Raw genomic sequence first — 27,494 nt, forward strand, 5'->3', positions numbered from 1 at the left:
CTAACTGATGTCCTCTTTTTCACTAATTGCTATTGAATATATATATATATATATATATATATATATATATATATATATATATATGTATAATATGTATATATATATCAAGATCAGCATGATAGCATCAGCTGTATGTTTTCAGGGCTGACCACTTTGGTACCTCGCTATTCTCCATTCTCAGCCTTTCTCAGTTACCTATAAATATTTTTGTAGGACTGAGGCTTTATGGTCTTCCCCACATCCAGTTTTCAGAAGCTATGTGAGAAATAGGTGCTTTTAGTTCAACTAAATTTTAAGATTTATTTATTTTTATTTTACATGAGTGTTTTTCTCTGCATGTATTTCTGTGCACCACATGCATGCAGTACCCACAGAAACCAAAAGAGGGCATTGGATTCCTTTTAATTGGAGTTAGTGATGGTTGTAAGATGTCACGTACATGTTGGAAACCAAATATAGTCAGTTCTATTAACTGCTGAATTATCATGCCTGTTCCTGTATTAAACTTATCAAACAAACAAACAATGCTGAAATTCTCATAATTTCTGATAAGCTATTGTATTTTGTTACCTGTTGTCAATGTACTTCTCTTTAACCACCTTCTTCTTGCTTTTCAATTGACTTTGCCATTATGACTCCTCTTGGATGCAATTTTTTAATCTCAAGAACAGAGGCAAGGTTCTTTCAAATACTGTTTATTTTAGATGGTTGGATTTTATATTGTATCATTAGACTAGTTTAAATCCTTACTAAACTAGCTTTTAATTTTAATGATTTTTGCTTAGAGATTCTTGTTTATTTCCATGATGTATTTTAATTTCCTTGTAAAGAACAAGGTATATGAGTTTGGATCAGTGTGTGTACATGTAATCAATGCCTTCTCACTTGATTCCTCAATCAGTTCCAGGGGTGGGAACTGCCTGGGGGATGGATGCTGGCGTCCTCTCTCCCTCCGCATCTTTAAGGCTGATCTGTATTTTGAAGCTGAGGTCAGAGGGGCCTCACCCTGTGGTCTCCCCACTTAGTGTAAAGTGAATTCCATTGTGTGAAATTACTGAAACAAGCTATTTTGAAAAGGGTGCAATTATTCCCTGGCAATGCTGGGATATGATAACATTTATTTTAAGGATGCTGTTAACATAAAATGCTACTATAGAAGCTAGCCACTTAATTGCCTTCTTTTTTGTAATCTGTTTACCACAGTGCTGAATGCTCTGAATCTGTAAATGCAACAATAAAACTGGAAGAGGAGTTAAGCTGGTCTTGATAAGTACTCAATTGACCATTTGATTTGCTTGTTCTTCCTGATGCAGTTGATAAAACACTTATTTTTCTCCTCTGCTGAAGTGGGTCATTTTATGTTTTATAAACTCGATACATTAACTCTACAGTTCTCTTTACCCTCTTCTTTCTCCCTTTCCATGAATCTCCCATTGTTCTTCCTGGGTTTTTATATAAGTGCTGAAAGGCTGGCTGATTGGGTATATGTATGAATCTGGTCAGATTAACAACCTGAGACTATTGGGTTTGGGTAATCTCCCCTCTCCATCCACTAATGCACATGGTAGCCTAGCTCCAGGTACTCTTGGCATACAGCAACACACCTAGTAACCCCCAGCTCCATCTGCATCAGGCAACATTTATGTTCCTCCTTGGCAATGTGGTGAGTTTCTCCTCCCCTAAGAATAATCAACTGCAGACAGTTTTCTGTTCTAAATTCTAAATCCACTCCCAATATGTCTGGTTCTAAAGACTGGAAGAGTCAATACTATCTGGACTGCACCATTTAAAGATAAACTATGTTCTTCAAGTACCCTTTTGGATAATCCTCAGTTTCCCTTCCTATGCCTATGCAGAATTGGGCATATGTATGATTAAAATCAGATGCACATGGGAAGGGTCATGTACAGTAAGAAAAATGATTGTAAGATCTAATCTTTAACCCAGAGATTCATCTTTACCACTCTGTTTAGCAAAAAAAAAAATAGTTTCCCCTGAACTCCATAAAAGAAAACCTCAAACACCAATAGGACCCTTGACAATCTCCATTCACGTTGGACCCTTGAGCATCTCAATTCACAGAGCCACTTCTCCTTTTGGTGTATTCTAATGTTTTTGGTTGCTTTCCTTGGAATAGAGTCCAGGCTATTTTTATAAATAACTGTGGGCTTTTGCTCCAGTTCATACAATGTTCTAACCACAGTTCCCATTCAAAATAAAGCTACTCCTTCCATGAGTACGAACTTCACCAGCACGCTGATTCTACTTTATGCTTCATCTTTTCTTTCATTTATAAAGTGAAAAAGAAAACGAAATGTTATACAGAGGAGTAATTAAAGTGCCATAGAAAATGCACTTTGTCCAATTATAATTTAGTATGCTCAAGTTCAGCCTCCTGAGTTGACCTTGGAGAAACTGCATCATCCTGTGATGAAAATGGTGTCTCGGAATTCTAGACTTCCCTTATTCATGTATCAGAGTAATATGTGTTCTTTGGTATTTTCAGTTGTTCTTATGATAGAATATTGCGATTTCTTTGTGTAAGAGACTAAAAGAATAAGAAGGTTTTTTTTTTCAAAATGTATATAGTTCTAAATTACAAAAAAAAAATGTATGTTATTAATATATGACATAAGGCTTGCAGGAAACTCTAGAAGATGTAGGAAGTAAAGAGATGCAAATTAGCGCCTCCCTCTCCTGCCTACCCTTTCTCCTTCTCAGTATTTGAGCTCTTAGCTGGATCTGTAGTTCTAGGAAGACTTGGGGGAAGAAAAGGCAAGTGTCAGAGACTGAATTCAGGAGGTCCGTTCTTTCTAAAGGGATTTCATCAGCTGTCTATAGACTTTAACAGTTTGGATCTTGAATATGCCTGGAGCCCAGATGTCCAAGGCTTTACTCCTCCTCAGTATGTTGAAAAGGTGATACAACAATGGAGAAGTAGGGTACAGGGAGAGTTGTTTAAGTCATTGGTAAGTAACCTTAAGTGTATAATAGGGTTCTGGCTTCTTTTTCTTCCCTTCTATCACTCTCTGGCCACAGGATGAATGGTTTTGCTGAAGTCTGTGTTCTCACAATGATTGACAGTCTCTTTGATAAAATTCAGACCAGACTGCTGCCTAGGCCACCCACCTACACAGCCTGCTTCTTCTCTAAGTAAATGGCACATGACCTATAGACAGTCTGCCTGTGATTGTGTAACCCCAGGGGCCTGGATCCCTGGAGAATTGCAGGCTCCATTCTCACTTTCCCAAGAAAGTATACAGATCTCAGGTTGCTAGGCTCCCAGAGACATCAGAGGGCTACCATGGCAACATATCTCTCTCCATAGTCCAGCATCAGTCCCTGGAATTCCCTCTAGCACTGAGCCAAACATGAATGAGTCAGCTGACTCATGCTGTGGAATACCCTCTTCCTCGAAGAACTATAAGAAGGGACCTTACCACTGTGTTTCATGGACAAAACCTCCTCTGAGCCCCTGCCATGCTGCTGTTTGACTGTCTGTCCATTGCATCAATATGTCTACCAATAAACTTCTTACCACAGTGGATAATCTGCCTCAGTGTCTCTCTTAAAGCTTATTCTATTTTCTTTTCAGTTTCCATGCTAAAACACTAGGGCCAAGAGCAATTTAGAGAAGAAAAATATTTGTTTATTTATTTATTTACTTTTTATTTATTTATTTATTTATTTATTTATTTTACCTTATACTATCAGGTCATAGTCTATCTATTGTGGCTTTTCCACACTCTATTGAAGGAATTAAGACAAGAAAATTTATGAAGGAGGAACCAAAGCAAAAGCCAAAGAGAGACAGTCTTGGATGGCATCTTCTCTGGCTTCCTCTCAGGTTCATGCTTTGGTAGACTCACATGGAGCCCAGGTCTACTTAACCAGGATGGTACCATCCACCCCAGGCTGTTGTCCACCCAAATCAATTAGGACTAAAAGAAGTCACTCACAGACCAGTCTCCTTTTGGCAATCTCACAACTGAAATGCCTCCAGATGACTCTAGACTGCACCAACTTGGTAGCTGAAGCTAACTAGGACAATCCCCAATACCAAGACCTTTCTCTTGCCACAGACTCCCAAGCAAGGGAATGATCTTTCCAAACCAGTGAGCTAAAAATAAACCTCAGGTGCAAACTAAATGTCTTAGCTATATGTTGTGACAATAAAGGGCTATCAAGCACTGCTTCTCAGAAGGAAGCTCTGTCTTCCGTTGACCCTTTTGCAAGGCTGGTTAACTGGTGACATTCAATGATCTTGGAAATGCTGAGATGTTACAGGTCCACAGCCTACTAACAATTTATCTTGGGCCTATTTTCAGTCCCCTAAATTTCCAATATTTTCTGTGTTGTTACAAAAGTAGTTGGGCACTAATAATTAAATTAACCATTGGTTAATTGTAAGAAAATGCTAAATTTGTGATTGGGGAAATGGATCAAAGGTTAAGAGAGTCATATTGCTCTTCAAGAGGACTGAAGTTTTGTTCCCAGAATCTAAGACAGAAATCTCACAGCTTCTCATGATTAAAGCTCCAGAGATCTGATGCCCTCTTCTGGTGGTTTTAGGCACTGCACATACTTGGTACACATATAAACAGGTAGGAAGGAGTAAGCTGACTCATGCTGTAGAACACACTCTTCCTCCAAGAACTATAAGAAGGGACCTTGCAACTCTGTTTCATGGGAAAAACCTCTTCTGAACCTTTGCCACGCTGCTGTTTTTCTGTCTGTCATATGCGTACATATGCACAGAAACTTTAAAAGCTAAACCATATATTAAAAAACTAAATAAAGTAAATTTTAATATATCCTGACACCAAATTGCTTTCAGGACCCTCAGGTCATTAAAAAATGATTCAAGTCTTGGAATCCAACTCACTTGGCTGCGTAGCACAAGTGAGTCCTCTGTATAATTCCCAGCACACAACAAAATTTAAGATTAGCAAAAAATTTGGGATGTTATTGAATTTAAGTCTTCGAACTATTCAACACACACAGGTGTGTGTGTGTGTGTGTGTGTGTGAGAGAGAGAGAGAGAGAGAGAGAGAGAGAGAGAGAGAGAGAGAGAGAGAGAGAATAACAAAATGTAATTTAAAAAGAAATGGATGAGTTTGGAATGCATGATGAACATGGTAACAGAGCAACTGGAACATTCAAAAAGTACTGGTATGATCAAGTGATGAAAACATTAGATGTGTAGTCAAATGATGCTGAGATATGAAGGGGACTTTACTGTGAGACTGTAACACAATTGGATGCCATTAAAATGGTGAATGAGTATAGAAGGTTTCATCAAGAGCTACAATGTGATATGAATGGAGTAGGTTTTCTACAGGACCAGAGAGGTCCCTGCAGCCCTAGATACAGCCTCAGGATCCAGCCTGTTTATAGGAATCTACTCTTGTTCAATTTATGATGGTTCTTACTGCTGCATGCCTCTACATGAACAGTCACATCTCTAGAGAAGTCTCAAGAGGATATCTATTGCCTATTTCTTAACATGATTTTTTTTAATTGAATCATTCAGATGAAAAACATTCTATCTCCAAATTTGTATCCAAGAAGAAAAGAGCCAAGACTTTATCTTGTGAAGGAGAGTCAGGAGTGTCCACTGAGAGGCACCTGGTCCTGTTATCTGCAACAGAGAATCTGCAGAGTCTAGAAAGATTTGAGCCGCAGAGGCAGCCGCTTTCATGGAACAAGTAAAGATCCTGAGCTGAGAGACTGTGGATTTTAACCAAGTAGCCTGCTCCTAGTTGTTAATTATCACTGAATTAGCCAAAGTGCCCTTCGTTTTTAGTAACATACCTGTGGTGGTTTGAAGGAGCACGTCCTGCAAAGTTCAGGCTTCTGTATATTGGTGCCTGTTTGGAGGCTGTTTGTGGATGATAAGAAGGTGTAGCCTTGCTGGAGGAAGCATGTCACTGAGGGAGAGGGTCTTACGTTTCAAAAGACTCTGGCATTTCAAGCTCTCTCTCTCTCTCTCTCTCTCTCTCTCTCTCTCTCTCTCTCTCTCTCTCTCTCTCTCTCTCTCTCTCTCTCTCTCTCTCGGCTTCCTGTTTGTAGTTTTGAGATGTGAGTCCCCAGCTCTTTGCTTCTAGCTCTGCCCATCATGACTGCCTGCTGGCACACTTCCTTCCTATGATGGTGACGGCCCTTTATCCTTCTAGAAAACTTTCCTTAAATAGACCCTTGCTTTTGTATGTAAGTTGCTTTGGTCATGATATTTTATCACTGCAATAGGAAAGTAATTAAGACAATATCTAAGAAAACGGTAAATAAATTATGCATTATCTTTTGACAGATAGCACAAGAGGTTGTGAGACTACTGAATTTTGCATTATTGAGCTGGGGAGAGCTCAGTTTGCATAATCCTTGCCTTGCAAATTTGAAGAGTTTTGTTTGATCTCCAGAACTAATGTAAAAAACACCAGGTGTGGTGGTACAGACTTGTAATACTAGCATCAAGGAGGGAGAGACAGATCGGCCCATACTGCGTAGCAGGTTAGGTGAATTCCAGGCCAGTGATGAAGCCTATTTCAAATTCAACACACACACACACACACACACACACACACACACACACACACACTACCACCACCATCACCACCGCCACCACTAAAAACAACCAATAAACTAATAGAAAAACCAGATGGAAGGTGTCTAAGAAATCACAGGTAAAGTTGTTTTCTGTTCTCCACATACAGGTTCTGTTCACATACACATGCGTTTGAAGCCCCCCCCCCACACACACATATTCACTTTAACAATACAATCACACACACACACACACACAAACACACACACTTAGTTTGCATTGTCTTTCATCAATGAAACTGAGGATATACTTTAATACTAGATCTCTATGTCAGAGTTTCAGAAAACATCCTAAAATCTCTTTAAAAATTTATCCTTCATTGGGATGCAATTTCTCTGGGATGAATGGAATTGTGACCAATGTAAAAAGAGTAGATTTGAATTTTCATGAAAGATAGCACGAGGTTGTGCCAAGACTGGACCATGAACCACTCTGTTCAATTTTCCATGATTTCTCTTCTTTGGCATTTGCCAGTTATTTTAAAGGGCTCAATGAAATGTTCCAAGACAATATACTCTAGTTCATATGCCTGTAGATAGAAGAAGCCTTGAACCCTAAATAACTGTACAAGACAGCAGCTCTTTTCCAGGCTAGCCAAGGAAATTTTACTATAGCAAAAATAACCAATATGCAACGAAACTCTGAACTTGTGACTATAAAGGCCACTCACTGTGACTAATGTTCCATGGCCCAATGGAGTTCTTAAACATGTGAATTATATGAGCAATTCATATTACATCCAAGTTCATGTCAAAACAAGATCAATAGTACTGTGGGCTTAGTGAGGCAAATTTTGCATTTTCAGTGTGTTTTAGCAGCTTCCATTTTATTTTAAAGAGAAAGTCTCATGTGATCCTGGATGACTTCAAACTCATGATGTAGCCAAGGATAACCTTAAGCTCTGACCCTCCCTTTACCTCCCAAGTCCTGAGATTACAAGTGCATACCACTTCTTTCATTTTATGCAGTACTAGACAAGGAACCTATGGCTTCTTTCATGAGAGACAAGCATTCTACCGACTGAGTTACATCACTGGCTCACAGGCTTACATTTTATATTTTCTTCTTAATTCAGAAGACAAGTCTATTATTATGAATTCACTTATCAATAGTGGATGATGATATGACAATCAAGGTTGGCTACATATCTCCATAGGGAAAAGCACTTGCCACCAAGCCCAATTGGTTCCTGACATCTATATGTGGAGGGAAAAAAAATCAACACTTACAATTTGTCTTCTGTATTCCATATATATGTTATAGCATGTGTATACACATACATACACACATGTATATACATGGACACACACTGACACACACAGACATACAGACATACAAATAAACATACACATAGGGAAAACACACAGAGATATGAACATGCAGTAAATAAATCTGACAAAAAATAAAACACACTTTAAAAATTATGCCAAAGATGATAATAATGGGGATGATAAAGATGATAATTATACCAATAAATCCTATTGAATTATTGTCTTCCTAATTATTCATTTTTAGTCTATTTAATCACATCACTTCTTCTCAAATTTACTCCTTTATGAAAGTTGTTTAAACTTAAACCCCGAAAATATTAAGCAACTAATGAAAGACATAGGAAAAATTCATATTCAGCTTTGCAGATGTTTGACCCTGAAATTTGTACATTAACACTATCCTACAATTATTTAAACATAACCTGTCATGAGATTGTAGGTTGGCAAAAATCTACTTAAAGGAAGCTCTTTAAACATGTAATTTGATAGGAGATACTATAAAGCATCATGGCAATGCAGCTCCGAGAATTCCTATTTAATGGCGCCATTTCCATAGAGCCAAGACATTCTTCTGCATTTAAGAGATGTAAAGTAGTCATTTAACCATTTACTGCTTTGGGCCTTATATTTATTACCTATAGTGGCTTGGAAATGAGAACGTAACCATCATTTTACATTTACTCCTGAAGCTTCGCTGTAAAGGATTTCAGCACAAGGCAGTAGGCATTTCTGGGATGTCTACTTCTTTACAAGGAATTCTACCTGGCCAAACTCTTGCCTTCCCTTGCAACTGACAGCTTGGCAAGTGCCTTAGTACACAGGAAGGATGGGAATAGATTTCCTAGAGAACTTTTCCTAGAAAACTGTCTTTTATACTATATACATATACATACTGTATACATAAGACGTTCCCAGTGATGCCTCTGAAAGCTCTGTTCACCAGTGTTTTTCTGGGATCATGACATGCCTGTAGACATGTGAAAAGTTCCAGAAAGCATGGCAGTCATCTAAACCTAGGGCAGTGTGTCCAGATCACATAAATACAGAGGTCAAAGGCTGGCAAATGTCTTGGTAAAATTCTTTGTCATGCAAGCAGAAGAACTTGAGTTCATGTCCCAGCATTCACATAAACATGTTGAGCATAGTGGTATATACTTGTAATGCCTACCCTGGGGAGATAGAGAGAGGAGGATCCCTGTAGTTCAGTGGCCTGCCAATCAAGTCAAATCAGTGAACTCTAGGAGTGGGAAGACTGTCTCAAAAAATAAGGTGAAAAACAACTGAGGATGACATCTGGACACCCAATTTCATACTCTGGTCTCTCTATATGCATGCATACCACAGAGGTATACATGTACGCCATCTCTCTCTCTCTCTCTCTCTCTCTCTCTCTCTCTCTCTCTCTCTCTCTCTCTCTCACAGACACACACACACACACACACACACAGAGACAGAGACAGAGATAGAGACAGAGATAGAGAAAAGGAGAGACAAAGATAGACAGACAGACAAACAGATATACTAAGATAAAGAGGCAGAGAGACAGCTTGAGCCAGTACTTCTTGGTCTCTGTTTTGTCTTAAATGATGATTTAAAAAATCCATTTCAAAGAGGTTATATGTCCTTGGCTTCTGAATAAAAGGAGATCTTAACATATTCTCTAAGTTCTGCAGTACAAACATTGCCTTTAATCCAGTAACAGACGAAATATTTTATGTACTACACTGTGTGTGTGGGGGGGGCTTATCACACATAGATAATGTAGAGTTCATATGTGATCCATAACATAGTTTTATAGATAGTTGATATTTTCAAAAGTCCATGTGGCAAGAGTTAGCATGTGTTTTAATTTTATTTGTGAGGCTATTAAGCCTGAGCAGGCCTGTGTGTCTATTCAGCCTGTCTTCTAAAGTCACCGCTCTGACTCCCCCTGATAATCTCAGCTTCTTGCCTGGAGCTAACACAATCCCAGACATCTCTTGATCCTCCTCCTCTTCTCTGCTTCTCATTTTTCTCAATTTTACACTAACTCTATGTGACTTAATTGACTGTAACTCGACCACTACATTGAAAGTTGCCTGAATGCTTCATCTTTCAATGTTTTTTTTTTCAAAAATTTATTTTCTCTTTAATATTTGTTAATACCATTACTACCTTAGATGATTTTGTGGTGAAAAAGGAATAGATCCTAATATCTCTGTGCTTCACAATAGTCCTCATAAGCCTGCCTGAGTCAACACCATGCCACAGTGCTAGGGCTGGGTCATTCAAATTCTGAGCCAGTTTGCAGGGAATACAGGCCTGCTAAGTAAAATAGATGTTCAGTCCAGGGAACTCTTAAAATATAAAGCAATATTTTTTACAAAGAAATAATATTCTAGAAACAGAAGTGTCAAAGGGAAGAAATGATCAATTATTTGGTGGCTGAACCCTGGAGTTCATTTTAGCAAGGTACATGAAGCTCTGGGACTTTAAGGTTGGCCACTATCCTTTTGTACTTCTGCCCCTGCAGTTGATGGTACCATGGCAAAGTGAGAGAGATGGGATTAGTCCTTTCCCATGATCCACAGCAGCACTGACAAGGAGCTCAGTATCTTGAAGTATTTAATGTTTTCTTTATTTTCTTCTTCATACAGATGAGCCCAGCACACCTTGCCAAACTTGGGTATCTCAGAGTCCTACTGTCATTTCTGTTGCTCTCATAAAATAACCTGACCAAAGCATTATCCATGAGAAAAATGTTTACTTAGCTTAGAATTCCTAATTACTATCCATAATTTCTGGGCAGTTAAAGTAGAAGAATACAAGCAACTAATCACATTACCATCAGTCAAAACCAAAAAGAGAATAAATGTATCTTTGCTGGCTTAATTTTTTGCTTTCAGCTAGCTTTTTCCTTTCTGTTCAGAAGTCTTTGACTGGGCAATGGCACTACCCAGAGTGGACCTGTCTTCACATCCATTAGCTATCAGAAAAACTCTACATAGGCATGCTCACAGGGCAACTGATTTAGGTAATTCTTTATCAATATTAACTGGTTAAGGTGATTCTATCCCACTGTTTAAAGTTGAAACTCACCAATGCACTCGTTATCTTGTTTTATTTCTAAAACTTTATCCAATTCTTTGTCTCTACCTCAAGCTGCTTCTAAAAATGTGTCATCCTACCATGACTTCAGAATTCTTTTTATTTTGTATTTCTTCTGGAAGAATCATCCCCAGTTACTTCACAATCATTCCCTCCTGCTTCACACTTCCAACCACAGTGAACTTGCCTTGCTTTCGGGACCTCCTCACACTTTCTGTGACTTTATCACCACACTGTTGATCTGTGTTTTGAGATGATGTTACCTGATATTCAAGGTGATAATTTTTGGAGATCTGACTATCTTTCAATATTTATAATGCTGGTTCCTAAAACACTACATAATAAATGGACAATCCTCCACACATACTTATGAATTGGGTTGAATTAAAGAGATACCACTTGACTGTAGTTAAAAAGACAGATGATTGTCAAAGGCATTCCAGTTGTTAAATTTGCTACTGTTTAGAAAATGAAAGCTTACCCAACCTTTTTCCTCCTGGAGCTTCCCTTTGAGGTGAGGTCCAATTAAGCACAACTCAAGGTGGTCAATAGAAGAATTTCCAAGATGTACTAAAGTGTGAAGGAAAGACTGGTCCTTGAATTGTGCACTGCTTCTGGGTTTCTGTGAACTTAGGAGGCTAAATAGATCTACCTGCTCAATTATAAAATCTAGAAATTTTAATAAAGAAGCGGCGGCTTTAGGTGTTTGAGTTTCCGGTGAGTGTTTCTGTGCTCGGTTCTCGAGTATTGTATCTTTGGCAATAGTTACGGCCAGGAGGGCTGTGTGAACTGCTTAACCGGCAGAAGCTGGAGTCTCCGATGACTTGGTGCCTTCATCGCTCTGCACAGGGGATGGTACAATTGGGGCTCGCTCTCTGTGTGTGTTTGTGTTTTCCCCACGTCGTTTTCTCTTCCGGGACCGTTTCTGTCTAAATACGTTTTTTTCTCAGATGCTTCTCTTGAGTTTTCTGCCACTGTCCCGTCTGTAACTTCGCTCTGGTTCACCTCTTTTCCCAAACTCTTCTACGTCTGTAAACAGCCCAACACATCTTTCCTCCTGATACGATCACCTCGTTTTACCTCTCCCCGGATCCGAGAGTCTCTCGGGTTGAATCCTCCGATAGGTCAGGGGAAAGTGATTCTTTAATTAGGCTGCGCGCCCTGGGAAGGGCTCAGATTCAATCTATCTCTTAACGTAAGCGCTGGAAAAATCCGAGCAAAGACACGGATGGGGAAGTCAGGAGCCTTTAATCTGTTAGATTCGCCAGCTGTCAGCTATATGAACCTGAGTCCACCTTTTAGAGTTTGATTCGTCTTTTATTAAATTGTTAAAGAGGTGTGTGTGTGTGTGTTGGTGGTGGTGGGGGTTGTAAAGGGTCAATCACCATACAGTGGATGGGACTGAATACATTTCTGAACAGATGAGTCAGTTATGGTTATAGGCTTCTCTTTACCAGCTAGAAAGCTTTATGCAATTTAAAATAAAAAGCTTTTCTATTTAGATTTTTGTTGGGGGCCGACTTTTAGCAGAAAGCGGCTATCAGCTTTGTAGCCATCTTGAGCCATATACCCTGACATGAGATTTCAATTACAATAGCCTACAACAGCTGAGAACACTCTGATAATCTTGGTTTAGATACCTTGAGATTAAAGGTGTGTGAGATTAAAGGTGTGTAACTTAAGATTATTATTTAGAAGTATAGAGATCAGAGTTAGAGACAAGACCTAAGGGCATGATTAAAGGTGTAACTTAGAGGCGTGGCTTAGAATTAAGACATATAAAATGCAGAGGCAGACAGTAGGATTCAGACACTAGGGAGACACAGCAGAGAGAAGACATTAGGGAGATGATAGAAGACAGAACCAGAGATCAGAGAATATAGACGGAGATCAGAGACTATAGAGGGATCATCAGAGACGAATCTCAGACATTAGGTAGAATCTGCCGTCACCCTCGCTCTTGCTGAACCCCCGACCTGAAGACCGGAGCGGCAGCTTGGGCCGGGATACAGTGGCCGCCCAAACGTGGGTCGGCCCGGGCCTCAACATTTTGCTCAGGCCGAGACATTTTTTGGCCACCCCAACGTGGGACTAGTGCGGTCCCCAACATTATTTTGGTGCCCGAACGTGGGGCAGCAAGAACGAGAGACCCAGTGACGGACTTTACTGGAAGAAGGATCTGTTGATTGTCGCAGGAATCTGCCGAGTTGAGAAAGATGAGACAGAAGACTGAAAAGTGATCTCCCCCAAAGTCACCGTATTATTGGCAAATCTGGACAAGAACACCGGCTTGTAACTTCGAAGACCAAGGATTTTTATATTACTCTTGTAGGAAAGAGACCCAAAGATCTTTACAAGCTATCTTGCTGGGAAATGCCCAAGGTCAAAAGAAGCCGGAAAGCACCTCCAGATGGCTGGGAGTTGATCGAGCCAACATTGGATGAACTAGATCAGAAGATGAGAGAAGCTGAAACTGAACCCCATGAGGGAAAGAGGAAAGTGGAGTCTCTCTGGCCCATCTTCAGGATCCATCACCAGAAAACCCGCTACATCTTCGACCTCTTTTACAAGAGGAAAGCCATAAGCAGAGAACTCTATGAATACTGCATTAAAGAAGGCTATGCAGACACAAACCTGATTGCAAAGTGGAAGAAACAGGGCTACGAGAATCTGTGCTGCCTGCGCTGCATTCAGACTCGAGACACCAACTTTGGCACCAACTGCATTTGCCGGGTTCCCAAAAGCAAGCTGGAAGTGGGTCGCATCATCGAGTGCACACACTGTGGCTGCCGCGGTTGCTCTGGCTGATACTCTTGACTCCTCTGCATCCTGGACTTTGAACCTTGGGCTCATGCTTATTGGGCTACTGCCTCCTGAAGCAACTCTTCTCAGGGTGGTGCTCAGAGAAAAGACCCAGGGGAAGCATGAGCTCTATAGGTGACAGCTATAGTGTTCACCAGCTGAAATCTGTAAAAATAAAACCTTTAGACCTCTTTAAAAAAAAAATCTAGAAATTTTATTTGAACTTAATGAATTTCAGAGATAAAATGTACTTTCTATGTCTATCTCTATTTCTTTCTCTCTCATCCACTGACAGTTACACACACACACACACACACACACACACACACACACACTGGTTATTTTCATTTAGTTAATTTTCTCCCATTTTGTCCAATACTTTCATATATCTTTCATATATATAATCACTTTATAAATACCTATACTGCATTTTAGAAATTTATCCTCTCTCTTATTCCTCCTTCTGATGAATTCTTCCTTTTTCCAAACAAGTTTCCTCACTCTAGCCCCTTTCTGTTAGCTACTGAGTTTAATCAGGCTGTTTGCATGAGCACAGTAAAAACATCTACCTTGCACATGTATTTAATGGGATCTAAGAAGTAGATCCTCTTGAAATATGCCATTATCTACTGATCTTTTCTTGAATATATTAAACTATTTAGCTACTACATCAGTAAAACAGCAAGAATGATGCTACCCAAGCTTTAGATACTGGTTAAGATTACACAAGATGGTTCAGGGATAATGCTTGCCCTTTGATTGGATCTCCACAAATGATTATATTATATAATTGTGTTCTATAAGTCACTCATGGGGTTGTGAGCCCAGATTCCCTGAGATTTAATTATACCACTTACACTTACGAGTAGTTGTATTTAAATCAATTTATGCAGCCAGTCTTCAATTTCTTTATCTCTAAAATGGAAATAATAATAAGCATTAAATTGTTTTTTTTTTTGACAGACTTAGATTATGCACCACAAAAAGTTTAAAAGAGTCAATCCCACAGTTGCTAAAAGTAGATAATCAGGCCATTTCATCAAAGCAGTGATTGAATTTCGGTATTTCCGGAAAACTGGGTAGATTGGGGCTGGAGAGGTGACTCGACAGGGGACTTGCCGCACACACCTAAGGACCCAAGTTCAGATACCATAACCTATATAACAAGCTGGCACGACCACCTGTCAAAGAGTGGTGCAGAGACAGGGACATCTCTGAAGATTGCTGGCTGCCAGAAGACTTGAAAGATTATAGCTCAGAGAAGAATCCTGTTTCAGAACAATAACACAGAGAACAAAATAGGACACTCACCTACTTCCTGTGGACTGCACATGTGCACATATGCTCTTTTACACATACATGTGCACATATACCACACACAACACCACACAAATGCATATACACACAAACATACTCACACTAAAAGAAACATGTTTAGCAGTATACTACACTTTTTTCTGTTTTTCTTTGAGAGGCATTAGTCTTCTGATGTTAATCAGTCATTTCTTCAGTTTACCCATAAATGACCAATTTGCAAACCTTCCAATATGCTCACAGAGTGTATGTTCATGCATATATATATATATATATATATATATATATATATATATATATATAATGAAATATGTGATTATTGCTGGTTAGCAGTTTACTTTGGAGTAATGATGCACTCATAACTTTAAAGCTACATCAAAATTTCTTACATTTTAAAAGGAGTTTTAAGCAAGTACCAATTTACACATTTGTTTTCCTTGAAAATAGTGTATTAGATTATAATAGTGTCATGAGAAGCCTCCTACATCTTTATTTTTTTTTTTTTTTTTTTTTTTTTTTTTTTTTTTTTTTTTTTTTGCTAATCTGCAAGTTTGACCTAAGGTTAATGTTTCATTGGATGCTTAAGCAAGCTGTTCTGTTCTGATCAGAGTGACAAAAAGTCAGTCCCCAAATAGCCCATTCACAGTTAGGTAAGGTTTGTTATGCCTATGAATTGTTCAGACTCACAGTAGAGCACCAATTTTACAATTCTTGTCTGTTGATTACTCTAAAGAAAGAGCCCTGTGGGGAGAAAAATTGTACTTACTCATCTCTGAATTATAGCTCTCTTTATAGATCACGACCTATGGTGAATGTGTTGAACCACCTGATTTCACTTGATCTATCTATCTGTGTGTGTGTGTGTGTGCGTGTGAGTGTGCGTGTGCATGTGTCTGTGTCTGTGTATGTAGGGATGAGTAGGTATATACAAGTGTATATTCCCATGGAAACCAAAACAGTGCATCCCTTGAATTCTAGGGTTGCCTGTGGTTGTGAGCTGCCTGGTGTGAATAATGGGAAAAGAACTCAGGTTTTCTGTAAGAAGACCAAGTATTCTTAACTGCTGAGCCATCATTCCTGTCTAAGGTATGTGTTGAATTAATACACAGGAACATTGATCTTTCTCAGACTTTACATTAAAGTTATTGGTGTTTACTTCCTACCTGAGTTCAGGTTTTGTTTGTTACTGATAGAGAAGTATCTGAAAAACAACCAGCAAGTAGTAGTTGACTGGATCTACAGAAGTCACAAATGTGACCTTGGTGGCCTGCACATACAAGTTTTAGGCAATTTTAGATCAAGGTGTTTGTGGTCCTTCCCATGGAAACTTAGTAAGTTTACATTCTTAAATTCAGGTCACAAGTCTACTTTGTTTTTGATGGAAGTGCAAATCTTAGAAATATGAAGAAACAGATGGAGATATTTGTTTTGTCTCTAGTTTTACAACCCAAAATGAAGGATATTAATTTAAATCTCAATTATACTTAGTGAAGGAGCTGGTTATTTTGTATTGTCAATTTGCCACAACCTAGAATCAATCAGGAAGATAGTCTCTGAGATGGCTTAGCTCAGCTTAGCCTATGGCCAGGTCTGTGGAGGAATGTCTTGAATGTTAATTGCCCACAGTCCAGTGTAAACAGCACTAAGCTTCAGTGCCTAAGCAAGGACACTGAACTGTGCAAGCATGAAGCAAACTAGCTCAGTGCTAGTGGGCAGGCAGCTTGGGTGCTTTACTCTTTCTGCTCTAGATTATGAATATGATGCTTTCAGTTCCTGCCATGACTTTCCTTTAATGATGGAGTGAATCAGAAGCTAAATATAACCTTTCTTCCCATATATTTCTTTTTGGTCTGTGTATTTGTCACAAAAAATATAAACAAAATTTGAACTGCTCTTTTTGGGATGTAGTGATTGAGGAAAAAAATCTAATGGTTTTCCATGATGGGTTATATGAATAACCTGCTGTATAAATTCATTTTTAAATGTTTTTGAGAAATAGTTGATAGGAAGCAATAGTCTATGATTTCAAATGTATACAAAGAAAAACAAATATATCTAACTGTTCCTGTGTCTTTTTTAGTCAGTCTCTTGTACATTGACAGCATTGACTTGATTGAGGTCAACAAATACTAATTTTTAGCAGCATTATACAGAAGAAATGCTATAGTACCTACAAATTTTACCTAAAATTTCATTCATATGATTCAATTAGATGATTTGTAGACAATATGAGTTTAAAAGAATAATTCAAAGTCATAAAAAGATCCACAATTTCATAGGCTCAATAATTTCATGAGACTACTAATTAAGCATTATTAGCAAGGCTAAGGACATGATCCTATGCAGCTAACAGTGGATGTAAAGGGAAGAGCTTTAACTGGGAAGATAGAATGATCAGTGGGAACAAAAAGGGGACAGAAGAGTATACTGTAGAAGACTATGATAATAATATTATGTATGAATGAACATGTCAATGAAATATATATAACTAATGTATACTAATAAAACTATTTTAAATAGCATTACATTTAGGGGCAATTTTTCATACAATTAGTAAAATATGAGTGTTTATAGTGAAGGTATTTGGTTCCCGTTCTGAACTCAAGTCAGGCCTATGTAAATACACACACACACACACACACACACACACACACACACACACATATATATATATATATATGCACTTTAAAAGTAGCCACTTCCTGATGCTAGACAGGACTTCCAGAGGAAGGATAAAGACAGCAACTTACCCATAAAAACTTTGATGCAAAATATGTCCTGCCTATAAAATGTGCAGGGAACAAAGATAGATCCGCGATGGAGACTATAGACGTAATCTGTGACACTATGAATAGTACTCTGCAGCGACAATACCAACCAACCAGAGCTCCCAGAGTCTAAACAGCCAGCCTGGGAGCACACATGGAGGAACCCCTGACTCCAACTGTATATGTATTGGAGGATGGCCTTGTTGGGCATCAGTGGTAGAGTAGGCCCTTGGTGCAGTGAAGGTTGGATGCCCCAGTGTGGAGGAATTTGAGGGCAGGTAGGCCAGAGTGGGTGAGTGGGTAGGGGCACACCCTCATTGAAGCAGGAGGAGGGTAGATGGGATAGGGGGTTTCTTCGGGGAACGGAAAAAGGGAATAACAACTGAAATGTAAATAAATAAAATATTCAATAAAAAAAATAGTACTCTGGTATGCTTACAAACAGGATCCTAGTATAGCTGTCCTCTGAGAAGTTCTGCTCAATAGCTGGCCAAAACAGATGCAAAGACCCACAGCCAAACATTAGATGGAGATCAGGGAGTCTTGTGGAAGAGTTGGGGAAAGATCTAAGAACCAAGAGAAGATAAGGACTCTACAAGAAGACCAACAGAGTCAACTACCCTAGACCCCTGCAGGACATCAGACACTGAAACACCAACCAAAGAGAGGACATAAGCTTCTTCCACATATGAAGTGGATGTGCAATTCAGTCTTCATGTGGGTCTCCCAACAAGTAGAAGAGGGGCTATCCCTGAATCTGTTCCCTGTCTATAGATCCTGTTCCCATAACTGAAACTCCTTTGTGGGGAGCCAACAGAAGGCGGCTATCATCCTTGTAGCCATCTTGAGCCATATACCCTGAAAAGAGACTTGATTACATTAGCATACAACAGCTGAGCACACTCTGATAACATCTTGCTTTAGCTACCCAGGATTTTCCCTTGGGTGTGTGAGACTTAAAGGTGTGTGACTTAAGGATATGACTTAGAGATCAGATTTAGAGACAAGACCTAAGGGCATGATTAAAGGCATGACTTAGAGGCATGGCTTAGAAGTGAGACATAAAAGGCAAGAGGCAGACAGGAGAGTTCAGAACAATTTGTAGAACAGAGAATCAGACACTTCAGAGAGTACAACTTGGAACTAGGAATAAGGTTAGACACTTGCAACAGAGAATTAGGCACTTGGCACTTGGAGGAAGAACTTGGAATTAGGCTTTAGACATTAGGCACTTAGCACTTGGAAGAAGTAACTTAGAACGTGGAGGCACTAGGGACTAGGAATTCAAGACTTAGGACTTGGAGAGACGAAGAGAGACTGAAGAATAAACGGGATTGAATCACACTCTGCCTGGTCTCCATTCTTTGAGTCCGTCCTCACTCTCTCTCTTGCTGTACCCCAACCCACAGACCTGAGCAGCTTGGGGCAGTGCAGGCTAACAAGTTAGTCCCCAAGGCTTTTGGCAGTGCGGGGTCCCAACATTAATAGAGCGGTCTGCAACATTTTTAACGCCCAAGCATGAGGCAGCTCAGGCCGCAACACTCCTTGTCTGGCATAAGTGAGAGAGGATGTGCCTAGTCTTGCAGTAACTTGATGTGCCAGGATAAAGGTAGGCCTCCCCTTTCTCAGAGAAGAAGACGAGGGGGGAATAATTGAGAGAGGAGCTGTGTGAAAGAGAACTGATATTGGGATGTAAAATGAATAAATACATTAATGATATGACTGCCAAAGTGTATGATAAACAAGAATGACACCACTGGATGTGCCAAACTAGATAGGGAACAATCCACAAGCTCTCATCATACATGAAGAATTACAGGCAATTGAGGAAGCTGGGAGCAGGAAAGACGACATCCCCAGGAAAGAGAAGACCAATTGATAGCCCACAGCCAAATGGTGAGCCTGAAAACATACATACAAGTAATAGCATACAGACTGAACAGGTTATATTTAGGAATGTATAAGCATGTGCACGTGAACACAAACACACACACACACACACACACACACACACACACACATACACGTATGCAATAACAATTAATGACAAAAGAGACCACGAATTTGAAGGTAAGCAGAGAGAGGAATAGAGGAGGATGTAGGGGAGGAAAAGGAAGAGAGAAATATAATTATACTTTAACCTCAAAAGTAAAAAATACAAAAATATCTTAAAATGAAGAAAAAACAAAGCCCTTCAGAATATCTAATACTACAACATCTTCCCTACTGCTGTCATACTTAGTTTTATAAACATATATTTCCTACTAAAAGCTTTGAGGAGATGTGGCCAATTCTTTTTTGTTTTGTTTTTCTTTTCCAAGAGTTTTGAATATGTGAGTAGTTCCTGGAAATCCTGATTACTCATGTATGCAAGTGACCTGAGAATGACAGTAAAGCTGGAAGCATCTTCAGTAGGCACTATGTTATGGAAGCACCCTGCAGGGGAGGGGAGCCTCGGGACTGAGAGCAGAGCTCTGAAAGATTTATCTTGGTACAGTGCTGCTCCCCTCCCAGACACACATGCTCACAAGTGTTCATAGTGTTCCCAAGCCAATGAGAAGGCACTTGTGGAAAGAGTTTATGTTATAGTAAATTATTTTCATTTCACACATATTATAGTTAGGTCACGTTGTTAGCAAAAATTGTGCAAATAACCCTTCCCCCAATATATCCACATGGGGCTATATTGTGTGACTCTTTCTAGCATATACAGGGATCTCCATCCTAACAAAACTTATGCTATTTCTCAAAATAAATAAACTACAAGATATCATTAAAATTTTAAAACTACCTTTTTATTTTTAAATGAGCACACAGGAATTATATATCATTATTTTCAAACAAAATGTATTTGAGTAGATACTTCTTCCCCATCAATATTAATAAGATTGACAGATAACCTGACAGAAAGAAAAACAGAGAATTTTCAAATCAACAAAGTTAGAGAAGTAAAGATTGTTATTACAACAGCTTTCCTTGAAATTCAGACTATCATTCGATAAACATATTAACTTATACTCCAAAAACTGGAAAAATTAGAAGAGATGTCTGGGCTTCTATACACATGTGCTCTACCAATGTTAAAGGTAGAAGATATAAATAAGTAGCTTAGGCAAAGACATTACAAGGAATAACATTAAAACCATAATCAAGTCTTCACACACACACACACACACACACACACACACACACACACACACACACACACACACACAAAAAAAAAAGGCCAAGGACCAGATAGACTAAGACTAAGTACTAAGCGAATTTAAAGTGAATTTATCAAACTTTAAAAATGTTTAAGTCTGTCTCTCTGTTTCTGTCTCTGTCTCTGTCTCTGTCTGTCTCTCTCTTTGTCTTTCTCTCGTGTGTGTGTGTGTGTGTGTGTGTGTGTGTGTGTGTGTGTGTGTGTGTAATATGAATGTCTCACTTTTCTATGTTGGGAGCCATGTGAAGTAGGGAAGAAGCCAGCATGAAAGCTCTGATCTCGGATGTTTCTTCTTTATCTTTAGGTAAAAGCTACTTATGGGAGTTCGAGACATGGAGACATTTAGAATTCTTGCTGCTATTCCAGAGATCTGGAGTTCAGTTTCTACCACTCATGCTAGGTAGCTCACAGCTGCCTGTAACTCCAGCTCCAAGAGTTCCAGTGACCTCTTCTGGCCTTTACAGGCACCGGAATACATCTGTCTCCCTCCCTCCTCCTCTCCCTCTCCCTCTCCCTCTCCCCCTCCCTCCCCCTTTCTTTTTCTGACTGTCTTTCTTTCTTATAATTTCTTTAATCTGAAAGGGAATTGCTAGCAAAGGATGGTGATAAGTCAAGGCGCATGCTCAGAGAACTCCAGCGACTTGCCAAGGCAGGAAGACAAGATGATGAGAAATCCTGAGTCAGATTAGACAATTTATGAGATCCTTCTATAATGCATAGCTGGTGTATTTTAGGACCATCCTACTATGCACACTGAGGAACAATGCATTCTTGTTGAGGAGGGCTGAAATGGTCCAACACTGTAAAAGTAAGATTGGGAGATTGTCAGTGGCTGAATGTGCCAGTCCCTTTGTTCAATGTTCTAGAACCTCATTCTCCAAACAGTGTGCCAGAATGTCAAAGAATATCCCTCTTCTATCTCTTAGGAAAATATAAATTACCTGGAATGAGTGAACACAATAACAGCTCTATCAACAAAATGGCCAAACAGAGGAAAGGCACACCACAGGACTCTTCCCTTTATCTCAGAACTATTGTCTTTTGCTAGATTCTGGAAAAGCGGAAGCCACTCTCTTTGATGTATACCCACTGAGGAGCCTGCAAATCTCCAACAGATAGTGCCAAAGTCCTGGTGACATAGAGCAATGGTTCATCTCACTGAGCCGCAAAACAAAATGAGTAGACATGAATGTGAGAGACAGATTTGCAAAGGTCGGGGCAGTGAGTGACAGGTGTGACAAGGAGATGGACCATAAGAATCATCATATGCAAAAGTGTCTAAAAACAAATGTAATCTATAATTTCAATGTCTCCTTCTCTTTCTGCATGCGTGAGAATGTGTGTGCACATGAGTACATGCACTTGAGTACACACATATAATGAATATGAGAACCATGCTTTCTTTTAATAGTTAATAGTCAATATTTCTGGTGGTAACCAGCAAACTGGGTCAGACACCAGTGCTGAGAACATGTGTGGGCTCCTTAACAGTGTTAGTGATCTAAAGTTTGACTTCCACTTTTCTCTAAGTAGCAGCCATGTTGTCTGTCTTTGGTTACCAAAGCTTTCAAACAAGATTCAGAGAGTGTCTTGTGTTCACCTCCCTTGCTAGTCCTTTATTTAAACTCCCAAAATATAAAGAGAAGTTTCTTTGATGAGGGGTGGGAATTACACACACTACACACACACACACACGGTCACACACTGACAAATATAATTAGAGATATCAACTTAATTATTAGAGACTATCAATTTAAAGGATTACATAAGATGTTTGAGAAAGGGTATCTGGAAGAGATGAGAAGGCTGAAATGGAAACAAAGTGATGCAATTCTATTTCAATTAAAAAATGTATTAAAAGTAAATTAAATCAACTTCTTAAATGATTTCTAGTGGTATCCATAACCACCACCTTATCACCGACCTGGGTTAAGAGAGTGAAATTTACTTGGTTATCAAAATTCAGACTATGTGATAACTCAGAAATGTTGAGATGTACTATCATCTTGTTCATTTTGAAGTTCTCTGTACAGCCATGATACTTGCTTCCCCTTTTACAGAGTGTTGTGTCTCACTGTCCCTGTAACATCATAATTATGGGATTCTACTTGGGGGAGATAAAAAAAAACATTTGAGGACTTTCATGGTAAATACTCTCAGGAGAATTGATTTCAAGATGCCAGTTGTATAGCCACCAGCTCTCACAAAGTTCCTAAATACTTAACAGTGATGTGTGTCTACAGAACTGCTAATCCAAGCTAACTTTCCAACTCTAATTCATGGGCTTATTCTACCACATTGGTCTGCCTCCTCAGGTATTGTTGTCCTTTATTTAAATTTGTTACACCTTCAGATTTACTTTTTACTCTACTTTCAGTGAGAGTGTTGACCTTAATGTGAGACTATGTGACTGTGCGGTGTGTGTGTGTGTGTGTGTGTGTGTACGTTGCACATGCGCGCGTGAGTCTGTGTATGTAAATGTGGTAGTCTTTGTGTATTATGCATGTGCGTGAATATGTGTATGGAGAGGAGAGGTTAATTTTGGCTATTTCTCTCAATTGTTTTCAACCTTCTGTTTTTGATAGAGTCTCTCCCTTGAACCTAGAGCTCATCTACGCTTGCAGGCCAGCAAGCTAAAGGAACCCTCCTGTCTCTACCCTTCCATGTCTGGTATTACAGGTACAAAGCATCATACCCCGCTCTTTGAAGCGTGGGCTCATGGGGATCAATCCTTTTATTGACTGAGACATCTCCCCATCCCCTTAATGTGTGTCTTACTCTTTTTGCAGAAAGAAAAATGTCAGAGTCCTGACTTCTTCAGGTATGCATTTAAGTTTCTTGGATGATTTCTCATGTTACTCAGGACCTAGAATATGATCTTCCACTCCGATCCCCCACATTACTAGCAAAGTGGCTTGGCAGAGCAAAAATTTATCTGATCATTAGAATATAGAATATTTTAGATTTTACATAAATTAAATACATATCACAACCTTGTACATTTTGGAGTTCTCCTTTGGTAAACTTCAAGTAAGCTTGAAATATTCTTTCTTCTTTAAGTTAGCCCCAAAGAGTAGTTAGTGTTAATCACCAGCTAGACAGGATCTGAAGTTACAGAAGAGAAAAACGTCCAAGAATATATCCAAAGGATTGCTCAGGATCCCAGCATGCCTGTGTCTTGTCTGCAGTAGATGTGCTAGTGTCTTGCTTCCATTTCGGTTGTTTTGTTAAAATATTTGGACAAAAGTTAACTTAGGGTAGAACAGACCCATTTTAGATTACAACTGTAGGCTATAGTCTATCACTGAAAGGAAAGTTACACAGGCAAGAATTTGAAGCAGGCAATCACATTCAATCATGAGCAGAGAGGAATCAATGCATGCATACAGCTTGCTTGCTCCTGCTCAGCTTCCTTTTCCCACTTTTAGGCAGTTTGGAAGCCCCTGCCTAGGGAATAGTACCCAACTGGGTCTTTCCATATGACTTAAGACAATCCACATGCCCACAGGCCAACCCAACCTAGCTAGTCTTTCATTGATTATAGGATGGATCAAGTTGGCAATCACCACAGGTGGGAAGGCCTACCCACTGTGAGGGACACCATATCTTAACTGTGATCCTGAACAATATAAACTAGAGAAAGCAACTTGAACATCAGCAAGTTTTGGTGACTCTCTGCTTCTGATAACTACCATTGAACTATGAGCCAACAGAACTCCTTTCCCCTTCAAGTTGATTTTTGTTATATTTTATCACTGCAGAGGGAAACCCATTATTCCCAAATATGTTGCCTCCCAATACCTGAAAAACATGAGTGGTACTTTATGCCTTGCATATATTTCTTAAGATAGGAAAAGACTGTGGACTCTCTAAACAGGTCTCATTTGATGATGCTTTAAATTAAGAGAACTAGCCAGTACTTTCTGGTTAATGTGAACTGAAAAGAACTACAGCTACTGGCTTCCCTATTAGAAGAAGAGGACTTAGGGATAGTCTGATGGAGCAGCCTTACAGATGTTGAGGTGTATCTTAATTTGCTGATAAGGATATAGTGGGAATTAAAACTATACCTGTGAGGAACCAAATTATTCCCCAAACCCTGATGAACAAGAAATGAAGTTTCCCACTGATCCTTTAGAAAAAAATTGGACTATTGATCACTTAGCTGTAGACCACATGGACTCAGGGGTCTTTCTTACGTGCAGAACTATAAGGAGCACAGTTATGACCTTTGAGCTGCTTAGTATATGATGATTGCACTTAACAATATCAGAAAAAAAACCTCAAGTCATCTCATCACATGTGATCAGTCCTGCACAATCACATGACTATTTCTGCATTTTCAGTCCTTTTTCTGTTTATTCTTGGTTTACTTGTATCTTTATTAAATATGTGTTTGGGGATCGGTGTCTGTGTGTGCATATGTCACAAGTACAAGGATGCTTTCAGAGGCCAAACAGGTATATCAGCTCCACTGAACTTGGAATTTTAGGCCATTATGAGTCACACCCTAGGAACAAAACTTGAGTTTCCTTGAAGGGCAAACAAATGATCTTATCTCCTGAACTGTATCTCCTCATCCACTGGTTTCTCAGTGTCTTGAGTTACATTGTAGCCTATTAGAATGAAAATTATTTTATATTTATTTTGGTTACTTCATTAGGTATTGCAGTTTAGATATTTATGTTTGATCACATTTATATATTAAATAGCTAGCCCCTATTGACATGGTATATGGAGCTGGGGTACTTGGGATGTAACTAATGTTACTGAGGTCATAAGTCTTGGATCCTACTTGATGCTCTAGTAAGAAGAAACACAGCTCTTAGTTGCTTGCTTATTTTCTCTCAGCATCTGTGTGTTGAGTCCTAGAACCACACAGGGAGATGCAACCAACCAGGCAGCCATCTAAGGAACACAGAGAGCTCTTGGGAGAGCATTACCATGCTTATTCCCAGTTCTCAGATGACTTGACTCTAGAACAAAAGAAAAATACTTTCCTATGTTTTCTCTCACGCCAACTCAGATATTTTGTTATTGCTTTTTGAGTAAACTAGTATAGTAGAGATTTATTATTCAACCTTGCCTAGTCTACTGTTAATGGTTTTTGTTCTCTAGGTTCAGAGACACAAATGGCTCATGCTTAAATTTAGAGAACTTGAATAATATTTAGATATGCTAATGTTCATCAGTTCTTTCTAACATACAAGTATTAATCAGTATGTATCTATAGATTTTATCTTCCTTTGGTTTTAATTTTATTATATATATAATTTTATTATATATATATATATATATATATATATATATATATATACAAATATAAATCATACACATACACAAACACACACACACAAATTTGAGCTTAAAGTTGCTTGCATGAGCAACATGGAGGAGTGTTATTAAACATCATACAGAGATTATCATTTTGGAGTCATTTATTTTTATAGATAATATTTACTATATTTACTTGCATACTAACTAATTTTTCTGCTCTACATTCTTCTGCAATTATCAACCCTTTTGAAATCTTTTTACTTTGAGGAAAATAGCCTTTAGAAATTTCTTTAGTGCAACTCTTTTTTGTTAAAATGTCTTTTGTCTTCTTGCAAATGTGTTTGTTTCTATGTCAGTTTTCTTGAACTATAATTCTGAATTGATTTGCCCCCACCTCTAAGTGTACTAACAAGAATAATCTTTTGGCTTCTGTCTTGCCAGTTATGATGAATATTTCTCATTGTCAACTGAACATAATCTAAACTTACTTGAGAGAAAAGTCTTTGCGAAAAATTATCTGGATAAGGTGAGCATGTCTGTGAGGAATTGTCTTGCTTACTTTAGTTGTAGTGGAAAAACCCAACTGTTTTGAGTGGCATCATTTTCTAGACTCTATATGCACAGAGAACAAAGCAGGCATGCAGAAAGTTCATTTTTCTCTGCTGTCGACTATAGAAATGACTCACTGCTTCAAGTACCTATTGCTTTGACTTCACCATGGTAGGACTTTAACATAGAACTGTGAACTTAATGATACTATTTTCCCCTTAAGTTGATTCTCATCAGGATATTTTATGACCGTAGCATAAATAAAAAGCAACCTCCTCACTGTCAGGTTCAAGCAATAGTTCCTGTGTTGACTCTCAGAAAATACTTAGACAAAAAGAGGCTTGTTTCGAGAGGTGAGTATGTTTTCTATAATGTGTGAATATGTGTATTTGGTGATCAGTGCATTTTCAACATGCTTATGTGGGGACCATCCTTTTACAATTTGTATCTAAGCATCCATTTTATTTTCACTATTTTAGGGAAATCACCATATATTTTAATTATTCTTTAATTTTTAAATTTTTAATTATATTTATTTATAATGCTATTGGGGGTACAGTTGTAAAGATCAGAGGACTATTCATTTGAGTCAGTTCTCTCCATTTAGTATATGGTCC

General features: G+C 38.8%; 1 protein-coding gene and 1 pseudogene across 3 annotated transcripts in view; one reads left to right on the forward strand and one right to left on the reverse strand.

Annotated features, from left to right (window-relative positions):
* Dpp10 (dipeptidyl peptidase like 10) overlaps window positions 1-27,494 on the reverse strand; it is a 1,470,448-nt gene that overhangs the window by 1,069,161 nt on the left and 373,793 nt on the right. The gene's annotated exons all lie outside the window — the stretch shown is intronic.
* On the forward strand, window positions 11,631-13,922 carry LOC117716124 (protein BUD31 homolog pseudogene; annotated as a pseudogene). 2 transcript variants are annotated; one of them, XR_013112784.1, is made up of 2 exons: window positions 11,631-11,679; window positions 13,179-13,922. The product of XR_013112784.1 is annotated as a protein BUD31 homolog pseudogene, transcript variant X1 (transcript). The 2 variants fall into 2 exon arrangements; XR_013112785.1 differs by lacking the exon at window positions 11,631-11,679 and adding an exon at window positions 11,684-11,817.

The sequence above is a fragment of the Arvicanthis niloticus genome, chromosome 10, assembly GCF_011762505.2.
Source record: "Arvicanthis niloticus isolate mArvNil1 chromosome 10, mArvNil1.pat.X, whole genome shotgun sequence".
NCBI classification, from domain to species: domain Eukaryota; kingdom Metazoa; phylum Chordata; class Mammalia; order Rodentia; family Muridae; genus Arvicanthis; species Arvicanthis niloticus.